The following is a 20569-nucleotide window of genomic DNA, read 5'->3' as shown; positions in this document are numbered from 1 at the left end:
CTCGGCTCTAGGCTGGGCTTGGGGATTGTCTCGGGGCTCGTCTCGAGGCTCAGCTCTGGGCTCTGTGCTCGGCTGGGCTCGGGGCTCGGCTCGAGGTTCGGCTCTGGGCTCGGCTCTAGGCTGGGCTCTAGCCTCGGCTCGGCTCTAGGCTGGGCTCGGGGCTCGGATCTGGGTTCGGCTCTGGACTCGGCTCGCCTCGGCTCTAGGCTGGGCTTGGGGATTGTCTCGGGGCTCGTCTCGAGGCTCGGCTCTGGGCTCTGTGCTCGGCTGGGCTCGGGGCTCGGCTCGAGTTTCGGCTCTGGGCTCGGCTCTAGGCTGGGCGCTAGCCTCGGCTTCGCTCTAGGCTGGGCTCGGGCCTCGGATCCGGGTTCGGCTGTGGACTCGGCTCGCCTCGGCTCTAGGCTGGGCTTGGGGATTGTCTCGGGGCTCGACTCGAGGCTCGGATCTGGGCTCTGTGCTCGGCTGGGCTCGGGGCTCGGCTCGAGGCTCGGCTCTGGGCTCGGCTCTAGACTGGGCTCGGGGCTCAGATCTGGGTTCGGCTCTGGACTCGGCTCGCCTCGGCTCTAGGCTGGGCTTGGGGATTGTCTCGGGGCTCGTCTCGAGGCTCGGCTCTGGGCTCTGTGCTCGGCTCGGCTCTGGGCTCGGCTCTAGGCTTGGCTCTAGCCTCGGCTCGGCTCTAGGCTGGGCTCGGGGCTCGGCTCTGGGCTTGTCTGCAATCGGCTTTGTGTTGGGCTCAGGTATCGGCTCTGCTCTTGGCTCGGCTCGAGGCTCAGATCGCGCCTGAATCTGGGCTCGGCTCTGGACTCGGCTCGGCTCTAGACTGGGCTCGATGCTCGGATATGGGTTCGGCTCTGGACTCGGCTCGCCTCGGCTCTAGGCTGGGCTTGGGGATTGTCTCGGGGCTCGTCTCGAGGCTCGGCTCTGGGCTCTGTGCTCGGCTGGGCTCGGGGCTCGGCTCGAGGCTCGGCTCTGTGCTCGGCTCTGGACTCGGCTCTAGGCTGGGCTCGAGGCTCGGCTCTGGGCTTGTCTGCAGTCGGCTTTGGGTTAGGCTCAGGTATCGGCTCTGCTCTTGGCTCGGCTCGAGGCTCAGATCGCGCCTGAACCTGGGCTCGGCTCTGGAATCGTCTCGGCTCTAGGCTGAGCTCGGGGCTCGGATCTGGGTTCGGCTCTGGACTCGGCTCGCTTCGGCTCTAGGCTGGGCTTGGGATTTGTCTCGGGGCTCGTCTCGAGGCTCGGCTCTGGGCTCTGTGCTCGGCTGGGCTCGGAGCTCGTCTCGAGGCTCGGCTCTGGGCTCTGTGCTCGGCTGGGCTCGGGGCTCGGCTCGAGGTTCGGCTCTGGGCTCGGCTCTAGGCTGGGCGCTAGCCTCGGCTCGGCTCTAGGCTGGGCTCGGGGCTCGGATCTGGGTTCGGCTCTGGACTCGGCTCGCCTCGGCTCTAGGCTGGGCTTGGGGATTGTCTCGGGGCTCGTCTCGAGGCTCGGCTCTGGGCTCTGTGTTCGGCTGGGCTCGGGACTCGGCTCGAGGTTCGGCTCTGGGCTCGGCTCTAGGCTGGGCTCTAGCCTCGGCTCGGCTCTAGGCTGGGCTCGGGGCTCGGATCTGGGTTCGGCTCTGGACTCGGCTCGCCTCGGCTCTAGGCTGGGCTTGGGGATTGTCTCGGGGCTCGTCTCGAGGCTCGGCTCTGGGCTCTGTGCTCGGCTGGGCTCGGGGCTCGGCTCGAGGCTCGGCTCTGGGCTCGGCTCTGGACTCGGCTCGGCTTTGGGCTGGGCTCGGGGCTCGGATCTGGGTTCGGCTCTGGACTCGGCTCGCCTCGGCTCTAGGCTGGGCTTGGGGATTGTCTCGGGGCTCATCTCGAGGCTCGGCTCTGTGCTCTGTGTTCGTCTGGGCTCGGGGCTCGGCTCGAGGTTCGGCTCTGGGCTCGGCTCTAGGCTGGGCTCTAGCCTCGGCTCGGCTCTAGGCTGGGCTCGGGGCTCGGCTCTGGGCTTGTCTGCAATCGGCTTTGTGTTGGGCTCAGGTATCGGCTCAGCTCTTGGCTCGGCTCGAGGCTCAGATCGCGCCTGAATCTGGGCTCGGCTCTGGACTCGGCTCGGCTCTAGACTGGGCTCGATGCTCGGATATGGGTTCGGCTCTGGACTCGGCTCGCCTCGGCTCTAGGCTGGGCTTGGGGATTGTCTCGGGGCTCGTCTCGAGGCTCGGCTCTGGGCTCTGTGCTCGGCTGGGCTCGGGGCTCGGCTCGAGGCTCGGCTCTGTGCTCGGCTCTGGACTCGGCTCTAGGCTGGGCTCGAGGCTCGGCTCTGGGCTTGTCTGCAGTCGGCTTTGGGTTAGGCTCAGGTATCGGCTCTGCTCTTGGCTCGGATGGAGGCTCAGATCGCGCCTGAACCTGGGCTCGGCTCAGGAATCGGCTCGGCTCTAGGCTGAGCTCGGGGCTCGGATCTGGGTTCGGCTCTGGACTCGGCTCGCCTCGGCTCTAGGCTGGGCTTGGGATTTGTCTCGGGGCTCGTCTCGAGGCTCGGCTCTGGGCTCTGTGCTCGGCTGGGCTCGGAGCTCGTCTCGAGGCTCGGCTCTGGGCTCTGTGCTCGGCTGGGCTCGGGGCTCGGCTCGAGGTTCGGCTCTGGGCTCGGCTCTAGGCTGGGCGCTAGCCTCGGCTCGGCTCTAGGCTGGGCTCGGGGCTCGGATCTGGGTTCGGCTCTGGACTCGGCTCGCCTCGGCTCTAGGCTGGGCTTGGGGATTGTCTCGAGGCTCGTCTCGAGGCTCGGTTCTGTGCTCTGTGCTCGGCTGGGCTCGGGGCTCCGCTCGAGGCTCGGCTCTGGGCTCGGCTCTGGACTCGGCTTGGCTTTGGGCTGGGCTCGGTGCTCGGATCTGGGTTCGGCTCTGGACTCGGCTCGCCTCGGCTCTAGGCTGGGCTTGGGATTTGTCTCGGGGCTCGTCTCGAGGCTCGGCTCTGCGGTCTGTGCTCGGCTGGGCTCGGGGCTCGGCTCGAGGCTCGGCTCTGGGCTCGCCTCTAACCTGGTCTCTGTTCTCGGCTCGGCTCTAGGCTGGGCTCGGGGCTCGGATCTGGGTTCGGCTCTGGACTCGGCTCGCCTCGGCTCTAGGCTGGGCTTGGGGATTGTCTCGGGGCTCGTCTCGAGGCTCGGCTCTGGGCTCTGTGCTCGGCTGGGCTCGGGGCTCGGCTCGAGTCTCGGCTCTGGGCTCGGCTCTAGGCTGGGCTCTAGCCTCGGCTCGGCTCTAGGCTCTGCTCGTTGCTAGGCTCTGGGCTCGATTCTGGACAAGGATCTAGGCTGGGCTCGAGGCTCTGCTCTGGGATCGGCTCGGCTCTAGGCTGGGCTCGGGGCTCGGATCTGGGTTCGGCTCTGGACTCGGCTCGCCTCGGCTCTAGGCTGGGCTTCGGGATTGTCTCGGGGCTCGTCTCGAGGCTCGGCTCTGTGCTCTGTGTTCAGCTGGGCTCGGGGCTCGACTCGAGGTTCGGCTCTGGGCTCGGCTCTAGGCTGGGGTCTAGCCTCGGCTCGGATCTAGGCTGGGCTCGGGGCTCGGATCTGGGTTCGGCTCTGGACTCGGCTCGCCTCGGCTCTAGGCTGGGCTTGGGGATTGTCTCGGGGCTCGTTTCGAGGCTCGGCTTTGGGCTCTGTGCTCGGCTGGGCTCGGGACTCGGCTCGAGGTTCGGCTCTGGGCTCGGCTCTAGTCTGGGCGCTAGCCTCGGCTCGGCTCTAGGCTGGGCTCGGGGCTCGGATCTGGGTTCGGCTCTGGACTCGGCTCGCCTCGGCTCTAGGCTGGGCTTGGGGATTGTCTCGGGGCTCGTCTCGAGGTTCGGATATGGGCTCTGTGCTCGTCTGGGCTCGGGGCTCCGCTCGAGGCTCGGCTCTGGGCTCGGCTCTAGGCTGGGCTCTAGACTGGGCTCTGGCTCGGCTCGCCTCTAGGCTGGGCTCGGGGCTCGGCTTGAGGCTCGGCTGTGGGCTCGGCTCTGGACTCGGCTCTAGGCTGGGCTCGAGGCTCGGCTCTGGGCTTGTCTGCAATCGGCTTTGGGTTGGGCTCAGGTTTCGGCTCTGCTCTTGGCTCGGCTCGAGGCTCCGATCGCGCCCGACTCTGGGCTCTGCTCTGGACTCGGCTCGGCTCTAGGCTGCGCTTGGGGCTATGATCTGGGTTCGCCTCTGGACTCGGCTCGCGTCGGCTCTAGTCTGGGCTTGGGGATTGTCTCGGGGCTCGTCTCGAGGCTCGGCTCCGGGCTCTGTGCTCGGCTGGGCTCGGGGCTCGGCTCGAGGCTCGGCTCTGGGCTGGGCTCTGGACTCGGCTCGGCTCTAGGCTGTGCTCGTGGCTCGGATCTGGGTTCGGCTCTGGACTCGGCTCGCCTCGGCTCTAGGCTGGGCTTGGGGATTGTCTCGGGGCTCGTCTCGAGGCTCGGCTCTGGGCTCTGTGCTCGGCAGGGCTCGGGGCTCGGCTCGAGGCTCGGCTCTGGGCTCGGCTCTAGGCTGGGCTCGGGGCACTGTGCTCGGCTGGGCTCGGGGCTCGTTTCGAGGCTCGGCTCTGTGCTCGGCTCTAGGATGTGCTCTGGGCTCGTCTCGGTTCTAGGCTGGGCTCGGGGCTCGGATCTGGGTTCGGCTCTGGACTCGGCTCGCCTCGGCTCTAGTCTGGGCTTGGGGATTTTCTCGGGGCTCGTCTCGAGGCTCGGCTCTGGGCTCTGTGCTCGGCTGGGCTCGGGGCTCGTCTCGACGCTCGGCTCTGGGCTCTGTGCTCGGCTGGGGTCGGGGCTCGGCTCGAGGTTCGGCTCTGGGCTCGGCTCTAGGCTGGGCTCTAGCCTCGGCTCAGCTCTAGCCTGGGCTCGGGGCTCGGATCTGGGTTCGGCTCTGGACTCGGCTCGCCTCGGCTCTAGGCTGGGCTTGGGAATTGTCTCGGGGCTCGTCTCGAGGCTCGGTTCTGTGCTCTGTGTTCGGCTGGGCTCGGGGCTCGGCTCGAGGTTCGGCTCTGGGCTCGGCTCTAGGCTGGGCTCTAGCCTCGGCTCGGCTCTAGGCTGGGCTCGGGGCTCGGATCTGGGTTCGGCTCTGGACTCGGCTCGCCTCGGCTCTAGGCTGGGCTTGGGGATTGTCTCGGGGCTCGTCTCGAGGCTCGGCTCTGGGCTCTGTGCTCGGCTGGGCTCGGGGCTCGGCTCGAGGCTCGGCTCTGGGCTCGGCTCTGGACTCGGCTCGGCTTTGGGCTGGGCTCGGGGCTCGGATCTGGGTTCGGCTCTGGACTCGGCTCGCCTCGGCTCTATGCTGGGCTTGGGGATTGTCTCGGGGCTCATCTCGAGGCTCGGCTCTGTGCTCTGTGTTCGGCTGGGCTCGGGGCTCGGCTCGAGGCTCGGATCTGGGCTCGGCTCTAGGCTGGGCTCTAGCCTCGGCTCGGCTCTAGGCTGGGCTCGGGGCTCGGCTCTGGGCTTGTCTGCAATCGGCTTTGTGTTGGGCTCAGGTATCGGCTCTGCTCTTGGCTCGGCTCGAGGCTCAGATCGCGCCTGAATCTGGGCTCGGCTCTGGACTCGGCTCGGCTCTAGACTGGGCTCGATGCTCGGATCTGGGTTCGGCTCTGGACTCGGCTCGCCTCGGCTTTAGGCTGGGCTTGGGGATTGTCTCGGGGCTCGTCTCGAGGCTCGGCTCTGGGCTCTGTGCTCGGCTGGGCTCGGGGCTCGGCTCGAGGCTCGGCTCTGGGCTCGGCTCTGGACTCGGCTCTAGGCTGGGCTCGAGGCTCGGCTCTGGGCATGTCTGGAGTCGGCTTTGGGTTAGGCTCAGGTATCGGCTCTGCTCTTGGCTCGGCTCGAGGCTCAGATCGCGCCTGAACATGGGCTCGGCTCTGGACTCGGCTCGGCTCTAGGCTGGGCTTGGGATTTATCTCGGGGCTCGTCTCGAGGCTCGGCTCTGGGCTCTGTGCTCGGCTGGGCTCGGAGCTCGTCTCGAGGCTCGGCTCTGGGCTCTGTGCTCGGCTGGGCTCGGGGCTCGGCTCGAGGTTCGGCTCTGGGCTCGGCTCTAGGCTGGGCGCTAGCCTCGGCTCGGCTCTAGGCTGGGCTCGGGGCTCGGATCTGGGTTCGGCTCTGGACTCGGCTCGCCTCGGCTCTAGGCTGGGCTTGGGGATTGTCTCGGGGCTCGGCTCGAGGCTCGGCTCTGGGCTCGGCTCTAGGTTGGGCTCTAGCCTCGGCTCGTCTCTAGGCTGGTCTCGGGGCTCGGATCTGGGTTCGGCTCTGGACTCGGCTCGCCTCGGCTCTAGGCTGGGCTTGGGGATTGTCTCGGGGCTCGTCTCGAGGCTCGGCTCTGTGCTCTGTGTTCGGCTGGGCTCGGGGCTCGGCTCGAGGCTCGGCTCTGGGCTCGGCTCTGGACTCGGCTCGGCTCTAGGCTGGGCTCGGGGCTCGGATCTGGGTTCGGCTCTGGACTCGGCTCGCCTCGGCTCTAGGCTGGGCTTGGGGATTGTCTCGGGGCTCGTCTCGAGGCTCGGCTCTGGGCTCTGTGCTCGGCTGGCTCGGGGCTCGGCTCGAGGCTCGGCTCTGGGCTCGGCTCTAGGCTGGGCTCTAGGCACGGCTCGGCTCTAGGCTCTGCTCGTTGCTCGGCTCTGGGCTCGGGTCTGGACACGGATCTAGGCTGGGCTCGAGGCTCGGCTCTGGGATCGGCTCGGCTCTAGGCTGGGCTCGGGGCTCGGATCTGGGTTCGGCTCTGGACTCGGCTCGCCTCGGCTCTAGGCTGGGCTTGGGGATTGTATCGGGGCTCGTCTCGAGGCTCGGCTCTGGGCTCTGTGCTCGCCTGGGCTCGGGGCTCGGCTCGAGGCTCGGCTTTGGGCTCGGCTCTGGACTCGGCTCGGCGTTGGGCTGGGCTCGGGGCTGGGATCTGGGTTCGGCTCTGGACTCGGCTCGCCTCGGCTCTAGGCTGGGCTTGGGGATTGTCTCGGGGCTCGTCTCGAGGCTCGGCTCTGTGCTCTGTGTTCGGCTGGGCTCTGGGCTCGGCTCTAGGCTGGGCTCTAGACTCGGCTCGGCTCTAGGCTGGGCTCGGGGCTCGGATCTGGGTTCGGCTCTGTACTCGGCTCGCCTTGGCTCTAGGCTGGGCTTGGGGATTGTCTCGGGACTCTTCTCGAGGCTCGGATCTGGGCTCTGTGCTCGTCTGGGCTCGGGGCTCGGCTCGAGGCTCGGCTCTGGGCTCGGCTCTAGGCTGGGCTCTAGACTGGGCTCTGGCTCGGCTCGCCTCTAGGCTGGGCTCGGGGCTCGGGTCTGGGTTCGGCTCTGGACTCGGCTCGCCTCGGCTCTAGGCTGGGCTTGGGGATTGTCTCGGGGCTCGTCTCGAGGCTCGGCTCTGGGCTCTGTGCTCGGCTGGGCTCTGGGCTCGGCTCGAGGCTCGGCTCTGGACTCGGCTCTAGGCTGGGCTCTAGCCTCGGCTCGGCTCTAGTCTCTGCTCGTTCCTCGGCTCTGGGCTCGGGTCTGGACACGGATCTAGGCTGGGCTCGAGGCTCGGCTCTGGGATCGGCTCGGCTCTAGGCTGGGCTCGAGGCTCGGCTCTGGGTTCGGCTCTGGACTCGGCTCTAGGCTGGGCTCGAGGCTCGGCTCTGGGCTTGTCTGCAATCGGCTTTGGGTTGGGCTCAGGTATCGGCTCTGCTTTTGGTTCGGCTCGAGGCTCCGATCGCGCCCGACTCTGGGCTCTGCTCTGGACTCGGCTCGGCTCTAGGCTGCGCTTGGGGCTATGATCTGGGTTCGGCTCTGGACTCGGCTCGCCTCGGCTCTAGTCTGGGCTTGGGGATTGTCTCGGGGCTCGTCTCGAGGCTCGGCTCTGGGCTCTGTGCTCGGCTGGGCTCGGGGCTCGGCTCGAGGCTCGGCTCTGGGCTCGGCTCTGGACTCGGATCGGCTCTAGGCTGGGCTCGGGGCTCGGATCTGGGTTCGGCTCTGGACTCGGCTCGCCTCGGCTCTAGGCTGGGCTTGGGGATTGTCTCGGGGCTCGTCTCGAGGCTCGGCTCTGGGCTCTGTGCTCGGCTGGGCTCGGGGCTCGGCTCGAGGCTCGGCTCTGGGCTCGGCTCTGGACTCGGCTCTAGGCTGGGCTCGAGGCTCGGCTCTGGGCTTGTCTGCAATCGGCTTTGGTTTGGGCTCAGGTATCGGCTCTGCTCTTCGCTCGGCTCGAGGCTCCGATCGCGCCCGACTCTGGGCTCTGCTCTGGACTCGGCTCGGCTCTAGGCTGCGCTTGGTGCTATGATCTGTGTTCGGCTCTGGACTCGGCTCGCCTCGGCTCTAGGCTGGTCTTGGGGATTGTCTCGGGGCTCGTCTCGAGGCTCGGCTCTGGGCTCTGTGCTCGGCTGGGCTCGGGGCTCGGCTCGAGGTTCGGCTCTGGGCTCGGCTCTAGGCTGGGCGCTAGCCTCGGCTTCGCTCTAGGCTGTGGTCGGGGCTCGGATCTGGGTTCGGCTCTGGACTCGGCTCGCCTCGGCTCTAGGCTGGGCTTGGGGATTGTCTCGGGGCTCGTCTCGATGCTCGGATCTGGGCTCTGTGCTCGGCTGGGCTCGGGGCTCGGCTCGAGGCTCGGCTCTAGGCTGGGCTCTAGCCTCGGCTCGGCTCTAGGCTGGGCTCGGGGCTCGGCTCTGGGCTTGTGTGCAATCGGCTTTGTGTTGGGCTCAGGTATCGGCTCTGCTCTTGGCTCGGCTCGAGGCTCAGATCGCGCCTGAATCTTGCCTCGGCTCTGGACTCGGCTCGGCTCTAGACTGGGTTCAGGGCTCGGATCTGGGTTCGGCTCTGGACTCGGCTCGCCTCGGCTCTAGGCTGGGCTTGGGGATTGTCTCGGGGCTCGTCTCGAGGCTCGGCTCTGGGCTCTGTGCTCGGCTGGGCTCGGGGCTCGGCTCGAGGTTCGGCTCTGGGCTCGGCTCTAGGCTGGGCTCTAGCCTCGGCTCGGCTCTAGGCTGGGCTCGGGGCTCGGATCTGGGTTCGGCTCTGGACTCGGCTCGCCTCGGATCTAGGCTGGAATGGGGATTGTCTCGGGGCTCGTCTCGAGGCTCGGCTCTGGGCTCTGTGCTCGGCTGGGCTCGGGGCTCGGCTCGAGTTTCGGCTCTGGGCTCGGCTCTAGGCTGGGCGCTAGCCTCGGCTTCGCTCTAGGCTGGGCTCGGGCCTCGGATCTGGGTTCGGCTCTGGACTCGGCTCGCCTCGGCTCTAGGCTGGGCTTGGGGATTGTCTCGGGGCTCGACTCGAGGCTCGGATCTGGGCTCTGTGCTCGGCTGGGCTCGGGGCTCGGCTCGAGGCTCGGCTCTGGGCTCGGCTCTAGGCTGGGCTCGGGGCTCGGATCTGGGTTCGGCTCTGGACTCGGCTCGCCTCGGCTCTAGGCTGGGCTTTGGGATTGTCTCGGGGCTCGTCTCGAGGCTCGGCTCTGGGCTCTGTGCTCGGCTGGGCTCGGGGCTCGGCTCGGGGCTCGGATCTGGGCTCGGCTCTAGGCTGGGCTCTAGAATGTGCTCTGGCTCGGCTCGGCTCTAGGCTGGGCTCGGGGCTCGGCTCTGGGCTTGTCTGCAATCGGCTTTGTGTTGGGCTCAGGTATCTGCTCTGCTCTTGGCTCGGCTCGAGGCTAAGATCGCGCCTGAATCTGGGCTCGGCTCTGGACTCGGCTCGGCTCTAGACTGGGCTCGGGGCTCGGATCTGGGTTCGGCTCTGGACTCGGCTCGCCTCGGCTCTAGGCTGGGCTTGGGGATTGTCTCGGGGCTCGTCTCGAGGCTCGGCTCTGGGCTCTGTGCTCGGATGGGCTCGGGGCTCGGCTCGAGGCTCGGCTCTGTGCTCGGCTCTGGACTCGGCTCTAGGCTGGGCTCGAGGCTCGGCTCTGGGCTTGTCTGCAATCGGCTTTAGGTTAGGCTCAGGTATCGGCTCTGCTCTTGGCTCGGCTCGAGGCTCACATCGCGCCTGAACCTGGGCTCGGCTCTGGACTCGGCTCGGCTCTAGGCTGGTCTCGGGGCTCGGATCTGGGTTCGGCTCTGGACTCGGCTCGCCTCGGCTCTAGGCTGGGCTTGGGGATTGTCTCGGGGCTCGTCTCGAGGCTCGGCTCTGGGCTCTGTGCTCGCCTGGGCTCGGGGCTCGGCTCGAGGCTTGGCTCTGTGCTCAGCTCTGGACTCGGCTCTAAGCTGGGCTCGAGGCTCGTCTCTGGGATTGTCTGCAATCGGCTTTGGGTTAGGCTCAGGTATCGGCTCTGCTCTTGGCTCGGCTCGAGGCTCAGATCGCGCCTGAACCTGGGCTCGGCTCTGGACTCGGCTCGGCTCTAGGCTGGGCTCGGGGCTCGGATCTGGATTCGGCTCTGGACTCGGCTCGCCTCGGCTCTAGGCTGGGCTTGGGGATTATCTCGGGGCTCGTCTCGAGGCTCGGCTCTGGGCTCTGTGCTCGGCTGGGCTCGGGGCTCGGCTCGAGGCTCGGCTTTGGGCTCGGCTCTGGACTCGGCTCGGCTTTGGGCTGGGCTCGGGGCTCGGATCTGGGTTCGGCTCTGGACTCGGCTCGCCTCGGCTCTAGGCTGGGCTTGGGGATTGTCTCGGGGCTCGTCTCGAGGCTCGGCTCTGTGCTCTGTGTTCGGCTGGGCTCGGGGCTCGGCTCGAGGCTCGGCTCTGGGCTCGGCTCTGGACTCGGCTCGGCTCTAGGCTGGGCTCGGGGCTCGGATCTGGGTTCGGCTCTGGACTCGGCTCGCCTCGGCTCTAGGCTGGGCTTGGGGATTGTCTCGGGGCTCGTCTCGAGGCTCGGCTCTGGGCTCTGTGCTCGGCTGGGCTCGGGGCTCGGCTCGAGGCTCGGCTCTGGGCTCGGCTCTAGGCTGGGCTCTAGGCACGGCTCGGCTCTAGGCTCTACTCGTTGCTCGGCTCTGGGCTCGGGTCTGGACACGGATCTAGGCTGGGCTCGAGGCTCGGCTCTGGGATCGGCTCGGCTCTAGGCTGGGCTCGGGGCTCGGATCTGGGTTCGGCTCTGGACTCGGCTCGCCTCGGCTCTAGGCTGGGCTTGGGGATTGTCTCGGGGCTCGTCTCGAGGCTCGGCTCTGGGCTCTGTGCTCGGCTGGGCTCGGGGCTCGACTCGAGGTTCGGCTCTGGGCTCGGCTCTAGGCTGGGCTCTAGCCTCGGCTCGGATCTAGGCTGGGCTCGGGGCTCGGATCTGGGTTCGGCTCTGGACTCGGCTCGCCTCGGCTCTAGGCTGGGCTTGGGGTTTGTCTCGGGGCTCGTCTCGAGGCTCGGCTCTGGGCTCTGTGCTCGGCTGGGCTCGGGGCTCGGCTCGAGGCTCGGCTCTGGGCTCGGCTCTGGACTCGGCTCGGCTTTGGGTTGGGCTCGGGGCTAGGATCTGGGTTCGGCTCTGGACTCGGCTCGCCTCGGCTCTAGGCTGTGCTTGGGGATTGTCTCGGGGCTCGTCTCGAGGCTCGGCTCTGGGCTCTGTGCTCGGCTGGGCTCGGGGCTCGGCTCGAGGCTCGGCTCTGTGCTCGGCTCTGGACTCGGCTCTAGGCTGGGCTCGAGGCTCGGCTCTGGGCTTGTCTGCAATCGGCTTTGTGTTGGGCTCAGGTATCGGCTCTTCTCTTGGCTCGGCTCGAGGCTCCGATCGCTCCCGACTCTTGGCTCTGCTCTGGACTCGGCTCGGCTCTAGGTTGCGCTTGGGGCTATGATCTGGGTTCGGCTCTGGACTCGGCTCGCCTCGGCTCTAGGCTGGGCTTGGGGATTGTCTCGGGGCTCGTCTCGAGGCTCGGCTCTGGGCTCTGTGCTCGGCTGGGCTCGGGGCTCGGCTCGAGGCTCGGCTCTGGGCTCGGCTCTGGACTCGGATCGGCTCTAGGCTGGGCTCGGGTCTCGGATCAGGGTTCGGCTCTGGACTCGGCTCGCCTCGGCTCTAGGCTGGGCTTGGGGATTGTCTCGGGGCTAGTCTCGAGTCTCGGCGCTGGGCTTTGTGCTCGGCTGGGCTCGGGGCTCGTCTCGAGGCTCGGCTCTGGGCTCGGTTCTAGGCTGGGCTCGGGGCTCGTATCTGGGTTCGGCTCTGGACTCGGCTCGCCTCGGCTCTAGGCTGGGCTTGGGGATTGTCTCGGGGCTCGTCTCGAGGCTCGGCTCTCGGCTCTGTGCTCGGCTGGGCTCGGGGCTCGGCTCGAGGTTCGGCTATGGGCTCGGCTCTAGGCTGGGCTCTAGCCTCGGCTCGGCTCTAGGCTGGGCTCGGGGCTCGGATCTGGGTTCGGCTCTGGACTCGTCTCGCCTCGGCTCTAGGCTGGGCTTGGGGATTGTCTCGGGGCTCGTCTCGAGGCTCGGCTCTGGGCTCTGTGCTCGGCTGGGCTCGGGGCTCGGTTCGAGGCTCGGCTCAATACTCGGCTCTGGGCTCGCCTGTAGCCTGGGCTCTGGGCTCGGCTCGGCTCTAGGCTGGGCTCGGGGCTCGGATCTGGGTTCGGCTCTGGACTCGGCTCGCCTCGGCTCTAGGCTGGGCTTGGGGATTGTATCGGGGCTCGTCTCGAGGCTCGGGTCTGGGCTCTGTGCTCGGCTGGGCTCGGGGCTCGGCTCGAGGCTCGTCTCTGGGCTCGGCTCTGGACTCGGCTCGGCTTTGGGCTGGGCTAGGGCTCGGATCTGGGTTCGGCTCTGGACTCGGCTCGCCTCGGCTCTAGGCTGGGCTTGGTGATTGTCTCGGGGCTCGTCTCGAGGCTCGGTTCTGTGCTTTGTGTTCGGCTGGGCTCGGGGCTCGGCTCGAGGTTCGGCTCTGGGCTCGGCTCTAGGCTGGGCTCTAGCCTCGGCTCGGCTCTAGGCTGGGCTCGGGGCTCGGATCTGGGTTCGGCTCTGGACTCGGCTCACCTTGGCTCTAGGCTGGGCTTGGGGATTGTCTCGGGGCTCGTCTCGAGGCTCGGCTCTGGGCTCTGTGCTCGGCTGGGCTCGGGGCTCGGCTCGAGGCTCGGCTCTGGGCTCGGCTCTGGACTCGGCTCGGCTTTGGGCTGGGCTCGGGGCTCGGATCAGGGTTCGGCTCTGGACTCGGCTCGCCTCAGCTCTAGGCTGGGCTTGGGGATTGTCTCGGGGCTCGTCTCGAGGCTCGGATCTGGGCTCGGCTCTAGGCTGTGCTCTAGACTGGGCTCTGGCTCGGCTCGCCTCTAGGCTGTGCTCGGGGCTCGGATCTGGGTTCGGCTCTGGACTCGGCTCGCCTCGGCTCTAGGCTGGGCTTGGGGATTGTCTCGGGGCTCGTCTCGAGGATCGGCTCTGTGCTCTGTGTTCAGCTGGGCTCGGGGCTCGGCTCGAGGCTCGGCTCTGGGCTCGGCTCTGGACTCGGCTCGGCTTTGGGCTGGGCTCGGGGCTCGGATCTGGGTTCGGCTCTGGACTCGGCTCGCCTCGGCTCTAGGCTGGGCTTGGGATTTGTCTCGGGGCTCGTCTCGAGGCTCGGCTCTGGTATCTGTGCTCGGCTGGGCTCGGGGCTCGGCTCGAGGCTCGGCTCTGGGCTCGCCTCTAACCTGGGCTCTGGGCTCGGCTCGGCTCTAGGCTGGGCTCGGGGCTCGTATCTGGGTTCGGCTCTGGACTCGGCTCGCCTCGGCTCTAGGCTGGGCTTGGGGATTGTCTCGGGGCTCGTCTCGAGGCTCGGATCTCGGCTCTGTGCTCGGCTGGGCTCGGGGCTCGGCTCGAGGTTCGGCTCTGGGCTCGGCTCTAGGCTGGGCGCTAGCCTCTGCTCGACTCTAGGCTGGGCTCGGGGCTCGGATCTGGGTTCGGCTCTGGACTCGGCTCGCCTCGGCTCTAGGCTGGGCTTGGGGATTGTCTCGGGGTTCGTCTCGAGGCTCGGCTCTGGGCTCTGTGCTAGTCTGGACTCGGGGCTCGGCTCGAGGCTCGGCTCTGGGCTCGGCTCTGGACTCGGCTCGGCTTTGGGCTGGGCTCGGGGCTCGGATCTGGGTTCGGCTCTGGACTCGGCTCGCCTCGGCTCTAGGCTGGGCTTGGGGATTGTCTCGGGGCTAGTCTCGAGTCTCGGCGCTGGGCTCTGTGCTCGGCTGGGCTCGGGGCTCGGCTCGAGGCTCGGCTCTGGGCTCGGTTCTAGGCTGGGCTCGGGGCTCGTATCTGGGTTCGGCTCTGGACTCGGCACGCCTCGGCTCTAGGCTGGGCTTGGGGATTGTCTCGGGGCTCGTCTCGAGGCTCGGCTCTCGGCTCTGTGCTCGGCTGGGCTCGGGGCTCGGCTCGAGGTTCGGCTATGGGCTCGGCTCTAGGCTGGGCTCTAGCCTCGGCTCGGCTCTAGGCTGGGCTCGGGGCTCGGATCTGGGTTCGGCTCTGGACTCGGCTCGCCTTGGCTCTAGGCTGGGCTTGGGGATTGTCTCGGGGCTCGTCTCGAGGCTCGGCTCTGGGCTCTGTGCTCGGCTGGGCTCGGGGCTCGGCTCGAGGCTCGTCTCTGGGCTCGGCTCTGGACTCGGCTCGGCTTTGGGCTGGGCTCGGGGCTCGGATCTGGGTTCGGCTCTGGACTCGGCTCGCCTCGGCTCTAGGCTGGGCTTGGGGATTGTCTCGGGGCTCGTCTCGAGGATCGGCTCTGTGCTCTGTGTTCAGCTGGGCTCGGGGCTCGACTCGAGGTTCGGCTATGGGCTCGGCTCTAGGCTGGGCTCTAGCCTCGGCTCGGCTCTAGGCTGGGCTCGGGGCTCGGATCTGGGTTCGGCTCTGGACTCGGCTCGCCTTGGCTCTAGGCTGGGCTTGGGGATTGTCTCGGGGCTCGTCTCGAGGCTCGGCTCTGGGCTATGTGATCGGCTGGGCTCGGGGCTCGGCTCGAGGCTCGGCTCTGGGCTCGGCTCTGGACTCGGCTCGGCTTTGGGCTGGGCTCGGGGCTCGGATCTGGGTTCGGCTCTGTACTCGGCTCGCCTCGGCTCTAGGCTGGGCTTGGGATTTGTCTCGGGGCTCGTCTCGAGGCTCGGCTCTGGGATCTGTGCTCGGCTGGGCTCGGGGCTCGGCTCGAGGCTCGGCTCTGGGCTCGCCTCTAACCTGGGCTCTGGGATCGGGTCGGCTCTAGGCTGGGCTCGGGGCTCGTATCTGGGTTCGGCTCTGGACTCGGCTCGCCTCGCCTCTAGGCTGGGCTTGGGGATTGTCTCGGGGCTCGTCTCGAGGCTCGGATCTCGGCTCTGTGCTCGGCTGGGCTCGGGGCTCGGCTCGAAGTTCGGCTCTGGGCTCGGCTCTAGGCTGGGCGCTAGCCTCGGCTCGACTTTAGGCTGGGCTCGGGGCTCGGATCTGGGTTCGGCTCTGGACTCGGCTCGCCTCGGCTCTAGGCTGGGCTTGGGGATTGTCTCGGGGATCGTCTCGAGGCTCGGCTCTGGGCTCTGTGCTCGGCTGGGCTCGGGGCTCGGCTCGAGGCTCGGCTCTGGGCTCGGCTCTAGGCTGGGCTCTAGCCTCGGCTCGGCTCTAGGCTCTGCTCGTTGCTCGGCTCTGGGCTCAGGTCTGGACACGGATCTAGGCTGGGCTCGAGGCTCGGCTCTGGGATCGGCTCGGCTCTAGGCTGGGCTCGGGGCTCGGATCTGGGTTCGGCTCTGGACTCGGCTCGCCTCGGCTCTAGGCTGGGCTTGGGGATTGTCTCGGGGCTCGTCTCGAGGCTCAGGTCTGGGCTCTGTGCTCGGCTGGGCTCGGGGCTCGGCTCGAGTCTCGGCTCTGGACTCGGCTCGCCTCGGCTCTAGGCTGGGCTTGGGGATTGTCTCGGGGCTCGTCTCGAGGCTCGGATCTGGGCTCTGTGTTCGGCTGGGCTCGGGGCTCGATTCGAGGTTCGGCTCTCGGCTCGGCTCTAGGCTGGGCTCTAGCCTCGGCTCGCTCTAGGCTGGGCTAGGGGCTCGGCTCTGGGCTTGTCTGCAATCGGCTTTGTGTTGGGCTCAGGTATCGGCTCTGCTCTTGGCTCGGCTCGAGGCTCAGATCGCGCCTGAATCTGGGCTCGGCTCTGGACTCGGCTCGGCTCTAGGCTGGGCTCGGGGCTCGGATCTGGGTTCGGCTCTGGACTCGGCTCACCTTGGCTCTAGACTGGGCTTGGGGATTGTCTCGGGGCTCGTCTCGAGGCTCGGATCTGGGCTCTGTGCTCGGCTGGGCTCGGGGCTCGGCTCGAGGCTCGGCTCTGGGCTCGGCTCTGGACTCGGCTCGGCTTTGGGCTGGGCTTGGGGCTCGGATCTGGGTTCGGCTCTGGACTCGGCTCGCCTCGGCTCTAGGCTGGGCTTGGGATTTGTCTCGGGGCTCGTCTCGAGGCTCGGCTCTGCGCTCTGTGCTCGGCTGGGCTCGGGGCTCGGCTCGAGGCTCGGCTCTGGGCTCGCCTCTAACCTGGGCTCTGGGCTCGGCTCGGCTCTAGGCTGGGCTCGGGGCTCGGATCTGGGTTCGGCTCTGGACTCGGCTCGCCTCGGCTCTAGGCTGGGCTTGGGGATTGTCTCGGGGCTCATCTCGAGGCTCGGCTCTGGGCTCTGTGCTCGGCTGGGCTCGGGGCTCGGCTCGAGGCTCGGCTCTGGTCTCGGCTCTAGGCTGGGCTCGGGGCTCGTATCTGGGTTCGGCTCTGGACTAGGCTCGCCTCGGCTCTAGGCTGGGCTTTGGGATTGTCTCGGGGCTCGTCTCGAGGCTCGGCTCTGGGCTCTGTGCTCGGCTGGGCTCGGGGCTCGGCTCGGGGCTCGGATCTGGGCTCGGCTCTAGGCTGGGCTCTAGACTGGGCTCTGGGTCGGCTCGCCTCTAGGCTGGGCTCGGGGCTCGGATCTGGGTTCGGCTCTGAACTCAGCTCGCCTCGGCTCTATGCTGGGCTTGGGGATTGTCTCGGGGCTCGTCTCGAGGCTCGGCTCTGTGCTCTGTGTTCGGCTGGGCTCGGGGCTCGATTCGAGATTCGGATCTGGGCTCGGCTCTAGGCTGGGCTTTAGCCTCGGCTCGGCTCTAGGGTGGGCTCGGGGTTCGGCTCTGGGCATGTGTGCAATCGGCTTTGTGTTGGGCTCAGGTATCGGCTCTGCTCTTGGCTCGGCTCGAGGCTAAGATCGCGCCTGAATCTGGGCTCTGCTCTGGACTCGGCTCGGCTCTAGACTGGGCTCCGGGCTCGGATCAGGGTTCGGCTCTGGACTCGGCTCGCCTCGGCTCTAGGCTGGGCTTGGGGATTGTCTCGGGGCTGGTCTCGAGGCTCGGCTCTAGGCTCTGTGCTCGGCTGGGCTCGGGGCTCGGCTCGAGGCTCGGCTCTGTGCTCGGCTCTGGACTCGGCTCTAGGCTGGGCTCGAGGCTCGGCTCTGGGCTTGTCTGCAATCGGCTTTGGGTTAGGCTCAGGTATCGGCTCTGCTCTTGGCTCGGCTCGAGGCTCACATCGCGCCTGAACCTGGGCTCGGCTCTGGACTCGGCTCGGCTCTAGGCTGGTCTCGGGGCTCGGATCTGGGTTCGTCTCTGGGCTCGGCTCTAGGCTGGGCTCTAGCCTCGGCTCGGCTCTAGGCTGGGCTCGGGGCTCGGATCTGGGTTCGTCTCTGGACTCGGCTCACCTTGGCTCTAGGCTGGGCTTGGGGATTGTCTCGGGGCTCGTCTCGAGGTTCGGATCTGGGCTCTGTGCTCGTCTGGGCTCGGGGCTCCGCTCGAGGCTCGGATCTGGGCTCGGCTCTAGGCTGGGCTCTAGACTGGGCTCTGGCTCGGCTCGCCTCTAGGCTGGGCTCGGGGCTCGGCTTGAGGCTCGGCTCTGGGCTCGGCTCTGGACTCGGCTCTAGGCTGAGCTCGTGGCTCGGCTCTGGGCTTGTCTGCAATCGGCTTTGGGTTGGGCTCAGGTATCGTCTCTGCTCTTGGCTCGGCTCGAGGCTCCGATCGCGCCCGACTCTGGGCTCTGCTCTGGACTCGGCTCGGCTCTAGGCTGCGCTTGGGGCTATGATCAGGGTTCGGCTCTGGACTCGGCTCGCCTCGGCTCTAGGCTGGGCTTGGGGATTGTCTCGGGGCTCGTCTCGAGGCTCGGCTCTGGGCTCTGTGCTCGGCTGGGCTCGGGGCTCGGCTCGAGGTTCGTCTCTGGGTTCGGCTCTAGGCTGTGCTCTGGACTCGGCTCGGCTCTAGGCTGGGCTCGGGGCTCGGATCTGGGTTCGGCTGGGGCCTCGACTCGCCTCGGCTCTAGGCTGGGCTTGGGGATTGTCTCGGGGCTCGTCTCGAGGCTCGGCTCTGGGCTCTGTGCTCGGCTGGGCTCGGGGCTCGGCTCGAGGCTCGGCTCTGTGCTCGGCTCTGGACTCGGCTCGGCTTTGGGCTGGGCTCGGGACTCGGATCTGGGTTCGGCTCTGGACTCGGCTCGCCTCGGCTCTATGCTGGGCTTGGGATTTGTCTCGGGGCTCGTCTCGAGGCTCGGCTCTGGGCTCTGTGCTCGGCTGGGCTCGGGGCTCGGCTCGAGGCTCGGCTCTGGTTTCGACTCTAACCTGGGCTCTGGGCTCGGCTCGGCTCTAGGCTTGGCTCGGGCCTCGGATCTGGGTTCGGCTCTGGACACGGATCTAGGCTGGGCTCGAGGCTCGGCTTTGGGCTTGTCTGCTCTCGGCTCCAGGCTGGGGTCGTGGCTCTGCTCTGGGCTCGTCTCTGGACTCGGTTCTAGGCTGGGATCGAGGCTCGGCTCTGGGATCGGCTCGGCTCTAGGATGGCCTCGGTGCTCGGATCTAGGTTCGGCTCTGGACTCGGCTCGCCTCGGTTCTAGGCTGGGCTTGGGGATTGTCTCGGGGCTCGTCTCGAGGCTCGGCTCTGGGCACTGTGCTCGGCTGGGCTCGGGGCTCGGCTCGAGGCTCGGCTCTGGGCTCGGCTCTGGACTCGGCTCGGCTCTAGGCTGAGCTCGGGGCTCGGATCTGGTTTCGGCTCTGGACTCGGCTCGCCTCGGCTCTAGGCTGGGCTTGGGGATTGTCTCGGGGCTCGTCTCGAGGCTCGGCTCTGGGCTCTGTGCTCGGCTGGGCTCGAGGCTCGGCTCGAGGCTCGGCTCTGGTCTCGGCTCTAGGCTGGGCTCGGGGCTCGTATCTGGGTTCTGCTCTGGACTAGGCTCGCCTCGGCTCCAGGCTGGGCTTGGGGATTGTCTCGGGGCTCGTCTCGAGGCTCGGCTCTGGGCTCTGTGTTCGGCTGGGCTCGGGGCTCGATTCGAGGTTCGGCTCTGGGCTCGGCTCTAGGCTGGGCTCTAGCCTCGGCTCGGCTCTAGGCTGGTCTCGGGGCTCGGATCTGGGTTCGGCTCTGGACTCGGCTCGCCTCGGCTCTAGGCTGGGCTTGGTGATTGTCTCGGGGTTCGTCTCGAGGCTCGGCTCTGGGCTCTGTGCTCGGCTGGGCTCGGGGCTCGGCTGGAGGCTCGGCTATGGGCTCGGCTCTAGGCTGGGCTCGGGGCTCGTATCTGGGTTCGACTCTGGACTCGGCTCGCCTCGGCTCTAGGCTGGGCTTGGGGATTGTCTCGGGGCTCGTCTCGAGGCTCGGCTCTGGGCTCTGTGCTCGGCTGGGCTCGGGGCTCGGCTCGAGGTTCGTCTCTGGGCTCGGCTCTAGGCTGTGCTCTGGACTCGGCTCGGCTCTAGGCTGGGCTCGGGGCTCTGATCTGGGTTCGGCTCTGGACTCAGCTCGCCTCGGCTCTATGCTGGGCTTGGGGATTGTCTCGGGGATCGTCTCGAGGCTCGGTTCTGGGCTCTGTGCTCGGCTGGGCTCGGGGCTCGGCTCGAGGCTCGGCTCTGGGCTCGGTTCTAGGCTGGGCTCTAGACTGGGCTCTGGCTCGGCTCGCCTCTAGGCTGGGCTCGGGGCTCGGATCTGGGTTCGGCTCTGGACTCGGCTCGCCTCGGCTCTAGGCTGGGCTTGGGGATTGTCTCGGGGCTCGTCTCGAGGCTCGGTTCTGTGCTCTGTGTTCGGCTGGGCTCGGGGCTCGGCTCGAGGTTCGGCTCTGGGCTCGGATCTAGGCTGGGCTCTAGCCTCGGCTCGGCTCTAGGCTGGGCTCGGGGCTCGGATCTGGGTTCGGCTCTGGACTCGGCTCGCCTCGGCTCTAGGCTGGGCTTGGGGATTGTCTCGGGGCTCGTCTCGAGGCTCGGCTCTGGGCTCTGTGCTCGGCTGGGCTCGAGGCTCGGCTCGAGGCTCGGCTCTGGTCTCGGCTCTAGGCTGGGCTCGGGGCTCGTATCTGGGTTCGTCTCTGGACTAGGCTCGCCTCGGCTCTAGGCTGGGCTTGGGGATTGTCTCGGGGCTCGTCTCGAGGCTCGGCTCTGGGCTCTGTGCTCGGCTGGGCTCGGGGCTCGGCTCGAGGTTCGTCTCTGGGCTCGGCTCTAGGCTGGGCTCTGGACTCGGCTCGGCTCTAGGCTGGGCTCGGGGCTCTGATCTGGGTTCGGCTCTGGACTCAGCTCGCCTCGGCTCTATGCTGGGCTTGGGGATTGTTTCGGGGATCGTCTCGAGGCTCGGTTCTGGGCTCTGTGCTCGGCTGGGCTCGAGGCTCGGCTCGAGGCTCGGCTCTGGGCTCGGTTCTAGGCTGGGCTCTAGACTGGGCTCTGGCTCGGCTCGCCTCTAGGCTGGGCTCGGGGCTCGGATCTGGGTTCGGCTCTGGACTCGGCTCGCCTCGGCTCTAGGCTGGGCTTGGGGATTGTCTCGGGGCTCGTCTCGAGGCTCGGTTCTGTGCTCTGTGTTCGGCTGGGCTCGGGGCTCGGCTCGAGGTTCGGCTCTGGGCTCGGATCTAGGCTGGGCTCTAGCCTCGGCTCGGCTCTAGGCTGGGCTCGGGGCTCGGATCTGGGTTCGGCTCTG

The sequence above is a fragment of the Athene noctua genome, chromosome 7, assembly GCF_965140245.1.
Source record: "Athene noctua chromosome 7, bAthNoc1.hap1.1, whole genome shotgun sequence".
In the NCBI taxonomy this organism is placed as follows: Eukaryota; Metazoa; Chordata; class Aves; order Strigiformes; family Strigidae; genus Athene; species Athene noctua.
Note: the sequence above shows the minus strand (reverse complement) of the source record.